Here is a 7,148-nt window from a genome sequence, read left to right as displayed (position 1 = left end):
CCATTGAACATGGTCCTCCTGGATCACACAAGGTGATTCTTTTAGCCTTGTATTATTCCAATGTTTAAACTAGCTTTAAATAAAACATCAATGTATTTATTGGAATATTGCTTGACCTGTTATATCATCAGATATATGTTTAAGTTATCCAAGACTTCCTAGAAGTCATGAATAACAATTCCTAGCTTGATGTAAGAAGCATCTTTAGCATCACAGTGATGCCTTTACTAGGTATCATTTTCAGGCTTATTGCTTAAAGAAAATGGTTTAGGACTTGGACCTTTAAGTGTGAACAATTTCATATCTCTTACGAGATTGTATCTTAAGACATGAACCAATTCATTGAAGTAGTATCTATTGAATGTTATTGTTTCATTAAGTCATTAAAGAAAATGACAATTCATGATAATGAAAATGGATTATTTAACTACAAGATTTTAACAAAATTCATTTAGTATTTTCAATATTCAATCTTTAATAATTAATACCCTTTTAGTTTCCAAAACATTAATATCAAAGTTTAGGATCCAAGTTGCAAAACAAAGAAATGGTTAGGTATCCTATATCTCACTTATTTGAATTCAACCCGGTAGATATCGATTATTGATTATATCTCACAATATAATTCCTAGATTTATGGGACCACTAATAACAGATTTAGTTAGACATATTTGATCCCATCTATGCCTCGGAACTCTCTTGCTTAGGTATCCTTTATCACAAAAGATTTCCGATCAAATCGTCCAATTTGAAAAACTTGTGTAGTCAGCCTATAACTTGGTTATAGAAATCACGAAGACACCCTGGCCATCAAAAGACAACACTAAGCGGTTAGGTATCCTTTATCACACCTGTACATACAAGAGGTGTGCGAGTGCTTTTTAAAAGGATTGCATAAATTTGAGGTTTGTAAAATAAAGGTCTTTATATGTTTTATAATTGTAGTTTAAAAACATATGATATCATGGTAATTACATGCATATAATAAACCATGGTATCAATTTTCAAAAGAAAATCACTTTAAATGTTTCTATATAAAAAACTACTTTTTATATAATTTGACGCAACTCAATTTTAATAACCGGTATTAATTTTGAGTGCATTTGAACCTTTTATGTCTTTAATAAAACTTCATTTTATTACTTATATATGGAGTTTCTATAAGTTACAAAAATCACCATTTTAAACTTATAATGGAGTATTTCAAAATTTGTCGTTATTAACGATTTTATAAAACCGGGTTTTATTTTTAAAATAATAAATTGTTACATCTTATGTCCAATTTTGAAAACCCAAACTCCATGTGATGTTTATTTTGTCCAAAATTATTTTAGCATGTGAAAAAATAATTTATCAACCACAAATAATAATTGAATAAAATAAACAATACAAACATACATAAAAAGATATGTGTATAAACATAATCAACTAATGATATTTTTTGTGAGCCAACACAAAAATGTCAAGTCCATTCCAAAAGGGACCAAAAATCTTCTTGTAATTTTATTGTAGAAGCTCTCACTTAAGTAAACACTCATTGCTTGCAAAAGATTTAAAGATATTCTTTAAAGGAAAAATTCAGCCACATGCAACACTTTTCAGAAAAGCGTTGCAGAAATTGTTGCATTAGGTCAACAACCCTTTCAAGAAAAGGCTATTGTTGACAACATTCATGACGCTTTTCAGAAAGTGTCATCTTTCTGCTCAGCACTTTAGTAGACTCAAAAATTGTCTTTTTTCTTCAAAAAATGGCTCCAACTTCATTTCTTTTACATCTTTGTAGACATAAATTATTTCTAAAAACTAATCTATTACTTTACAAAAATAAACAAGAAAAGCTAATCTATTTAATTGTTACATACCATATGAACAAAGAAATTATTACAACTATTTTTTTATAAAACAACCAACACAACAACATAACAAACACAATGGTCCTTGGATAGTTTATGCACATCATATACATCAACATACAGATAAAACAACATTTGTTTTTCTAAGACAACTTTAAATGACAAAAGATGCATGAAACTTTTGTTATATAAAATAACAAATATAAAGTTGTCATAGAAAATATGCATGAACTTATTTTTATACAAAAACAAGTTATCCATATTCTCCAAAAACTAAGATTTCCAAAAATCAAAAATCTAACCAAACTTGCAAGGTGGCTCTGATACCAATTGTTGGGTTTTAGTTCAAAAATAGTTTAAAAAACTAGAAAAATATGGCAACGAAAGACTTTAATTTTTGAAATAACATAAACATTTTATACCCACCAAGGATCTTCTTGCAAGTTATAGAAAGATTAAAACACCAACCATAGAAAGGATGAAGAAATAACAACCTTTGTAGTTCTTTGGGTCCTCTTGGGAGGCTTGGAAGTTGATGAAGAATATGGAACCTTTGAGACACCAACAATGACTCAACTTGATGTAGATGCTAGTCCATAAAATCTTAAACCCTTAAGCTTTAAGTTCATAACCATTATGAACTTAAAGACGGCATGAAGATGCAAGTGTTCTTGAAGAAATGAAGAACAAAAGGGGGAGAGTAACCTCCTCTAAGGAGGTTACGGTTTTAAGAGGAGGAATACAATTAGCAACATTTCAAGAATGCAAGCTTCTTATTTATACGCATAAAGTGAAAGTATTAAGCATTAGGTCTTAACACTTTATGCACATATGTTCCCATGTCATAAACATGTCTACCGTGCTTCATTTCTTTTAAATAATCAAATGTAAAGCCCATGACTTTTTTATCTTTATATAATTTTTGGAATTATATATATAAAAGGAAGAGTTAGTTTAAATTTTATAAACTTAAGTTTTATAAAATATAAACTTTGTCTTTTGAGTAAAAGACAAAAGGGTTTCAACTAGTTCAAAAAGTTGTACACAACTTATTAATTCATACCATATGAATTATGTAATATTACTTGCTAATGAAAATCATTATTTCCATTAAATAAATAATTTCCAATTTAATTATAATAGTTTTACTGAATATTTATTAAAATCAATTTCTAATAAATAATCAGTTATATCAAGTTGTTAGTAGTGTGACCCATTAATATCATATGTTAATTAGAAATATCACTTTAATATGACTCTTGAGCATACTAGACCTTTCATAATCAACCTTGCTATCCCTGGCTATAACCCGAAATGGTCCAATATATCGGGGCCCAAATTCCCCATCTTCCCGAAGCAAATCACACCTTTCGAGGTGAGACCTTCAGCAACACCATGTCACCGACCTGAAACTCCAACTCAGATCGACGCCGGTCGGCATAGCTCTTCTGCCGACTATGAGAAGTCTGTAATCTTTGCTTGATCTGTTGGATCATCTCTGTAGTCTGCAGAACTACCTCGGTCCGACCCATACCCGGTGACCAACTTCGCCCGAACAGACTGGCATGCGACATCTCCGCCCATACAAGAGCTCAAAAGGCGGAGCACCAATGGTAAAATGGAAACTGTTATTGTAGGAGAACTTTGAAAGAGGTAGGTAGGAGTCCCAGCTCCCACCAAAATCAATAACGCAAGCTCAAAACATGTCCTCGAGAGTCTGAATGGTCCGCTCACTCTAGCCGTCGGTCTGCGAATGATAAGTTTTGCTCAAATGCGGCCTCGTGCCCAGTTCCTCATGAAACTTCTGTCAAAATCAGGAGGTGAACCGAACATCACTTTCAGAAACAATAGAGACCGGAACCCTATGGCGAGCAACAATCTTGCGAATATACACATCGGCCAACTTCTTGGACGATGAGCTCTCCCGAATTGCCAGAAATTGGGCACTCTTGGTCAATCGATCCACGATGACCCAAATAGCATCAAAACCCTTTGCCGTCTTCGGCAACTTGGTGATGAAGTCCATTGATATCTATTCTTATTTCTACATGGGAACCTCCAGAGGCTGCAGCTTGCCATGCAGCCTCTGATGCTCAGCCTTGATCATCTTACAGGTCAAGCACCTCTCGACGTACCAAGTGATCTCCCTCTTCATGCATGGCCACCAATAACTCAACCTCATATCCCGATACATCTTAGTGGCCCACGGATGGATAGAAAAGTGAGACTTATGAGCCTCCTCCAACACAATCTCTCTGAACCCACCAGTCATAGGAACCCATACCCGACCGCAATGGTTCAACAAACCACAAGTATCCGGAACAAATATGCTAATCTCACCCTTGATCCTCTCAATCAACCAATTCTCATCTTAAACTCCCTTAGTTTGAGCCTCCCTAATCAAACTCACAAGTGGAGAATCCACAAATATCCTCATACATGTCACCTGGACAGAAGATCCAACCAACTTGCGGCATAGGGAATCCGCCAACACATTCGCTTTACCAGGATGGAAAAGGATCTCGCAGTCATAATCCTTGACTACGTCCAACCACTTGCGCTGCCTCATGTTCAGGTTCAGTTGATCTATAATACACCTCAAACTCTTGTGATCCGTGTAGATAGTATAGTGGACCCCAGAAAGGTAATGTCTCCAAATATTGAGGGCGAGAACCACCGCCCCTAATCAAGATCATGCGTGGGATATCTCATCTCATGTGGCTGCAGTTGCCGTGAAGCATAAGCTATCACTCTGATGAGAATTGTTATCAAGGATTAAGATGCGAAACAATAGATTTGAATCATGAATGATGAAGAACACACGAAGTAAATATTAATCAGATCTCGTTTTATTAAGACTGATTACAGAATAAGCTGAAGAGAGTTTAAGTTTCGATTTCTAAGCTTACGCCTCTAAGTCTCTATCGCTCCAAAACCTCTCCTTCTACTTCAAGCCTACGTCCCTATTTATAGGGAACATACAAAAAATATACTAAGCCTTATACAATGACACTTCGCATGCTACAGTTCGCATGTAAAGAAGACTTAGTAAAATAATATACAAAATGCGAATCATTACAAGACACACTATTCGACTTTTACAACTAACATCTACATTCTCCCCCTTTGTAAACAGTCGATACAATTCAACTTAAAAGCTTTTGAATTGCAGAGTGAATCGTTCTTCGCATTTCTCCATACCAGGAGATCAACTTCTTCAAGTCCTTCTTGTCACCTTTGTTACCCAATTCGCATGTTACTGTAAAAGCTTTCACATGCTTCGCATATTCATTCTTATACCCTTCGCATCCCTTCGCATTGAACAAATGCGAACTTGACTGAGAAATGCAAATGAGAAATTAACTTTGAGTCACACATATGCGAACAGCTCTTGATTTCAAATGCGAATTCACCATTTCATAACAAAATGCGAATCATCTTGTCTTACTTCCAAGTTGCGAACCAAAATCAACTTTAAATTCTCTTCGCATTCTATAGATGCGAACTTTGATTTTATATGCGATTCCAAACTCTTTCCATTTCATTTCAAAATTATCACAGATCCATCTTTACTTCGCATTTTTCTTCACGAATCATCCCTCAATCATCCATCCAATAGCGAATCCAAAATCCAATTTTTCCTTTTACAGATCATCGACTCCAATCATAATGCGAATAATACTCAATCAAAATCGAGTTCCAAAATCAAACAAATGCGAAACCAATTTTCTTCAATTTCTTCATCTGTTCATTCTTCATCCGCTCAAACAACCAATCGATCCTCAAATTCGCAAGTTTCACCATTATGCTCTGGACTTGTCTCATTCTTTCAAGTTCAGCCTCAGCATCAGCTTCTTTGCTTCGACTTTTCTCTCCCCCTTGCGACCCTGTGAAAACAGGTGGAGCACCCTTTGGAAGTAAAGAACTGATCGGGAGTAATGATTTGCGAAGTGGAAGATTGCGAAACCAAGTTGATCAGTTAATCAAACTTCAAAACCCTTCGCATGGAGGCAAGGCTCTTTCACTTTTGGGATGTAGAGCGAAGTCATATGCCAGACTTGCGAAATCATCAGTCTGAGTTGGTTTTACTCAGAACCTCAAGGATTTCGTGTGTGCATTGTGCCAATGAAATAAGATAAGAATCAAGAAATTTTTGGAATGTGGTGATGTCAAAAAGTGAATTTGACATAAATGCAGTAAAACCCCAGGCAAAGGTTGCTTCGTTAATTATCAAGAGAGATAATCAACAGCTTGTGTATTTTCCCGTGAATTACAATCGAATACTTGTAAAGAAGTTTCGAAGGGCTTCTTTTAAAAGGCATTTTGGATTGGTTTGAAATTTCATTACATATCAGCCTTAACATAAGGTGAGAAATTGTAAATGAAATTACTTGTTTGACCAGTGTAGTCAGTGACAAGTTGGCTTGTGAAATTATTTATCATGACAAGAATTTGCGAATGAAACTTACACGGAAATCATATTCAAGAGAAAATTTGTTTTGGATCTTGTTGGGTAACAAATATTCTTGGTTGTAAATATTTGATCAAGACCACGCATGCGAATTGAATATGATTTGAAGTTTAGAAAATTTTGATACTGAAACAAAGGTTTCGTTAAAATCTGGAACAAAGTTCCCCGTCAATTCCTTAAAAGTGTATGATTTTTGGGTTTCACTTTCATCACAGACTCATGATGTTAGATCTTAAACACAGAGTTGTGATTTGTCTAGGTTTTGATTGGTTTTATCAAAGACCTCAAGGACAAATCTTTTCAAATTTTTTTTTGGATTTGAAGAACATTTTGGTTTAAAAAGATTGGTTAAGAAGCAAAGTGTACCTCTGTTATGATGTGGACAAAACAAAAAACTCTTAACTCATTTGAGAAGAGTAAGGTAGCTCTTGTGGATTTATGCGAATACAAGCCTTGTTGGGTAGAAATGTTCATGAGATTATTTCATCAAGGCTTTCAGTTTTCACACATAGAATCATTCGAGGCTTGAGGTCTACATACAACAGCATGCTTCTAGGGACATCCTAACTAGTTTGAAAAATAAATTTAATACCTTCCCATAGAAACACAAATGTATGACCTCTTTGCATTGCATCCCTGTATGAAATTCTCAACACACAGTTTAAAGAACCAAGAAAACAAATATTTTTGTGATTTTAGAATTTTTCAAAAACAAAAGAATAAAACAAATAAAATCTTTTTGTATTTTTGATTTTTCAAATTTAAAGAACAAAACAAAAAATACAATCTTTTTGGATTTTAAAATTTTTTAAAAAAAATCTTTT

Source organism: Lactuca serriola, chromosome 6, assembly GCF_051521515.1.
Source record: "Lactuca serriola cultivar US96UC23 chromosome 6, Lser_US96UC23_V15, whole genome shotgun sequence".
In the NCBI taxonomy this organism is placed as follows: domain Eukaryota; kingdom Viridiplantae; phylum Streptophyta; class Magnoliopsida; order Asterales; family Asteraceae; genus Lactuca; species Lactuca serriola.
The sequence above is the reverse complement of the archived record's forward strand: the minus strand, read 5'-3'. Positions refer to the sequence as shown.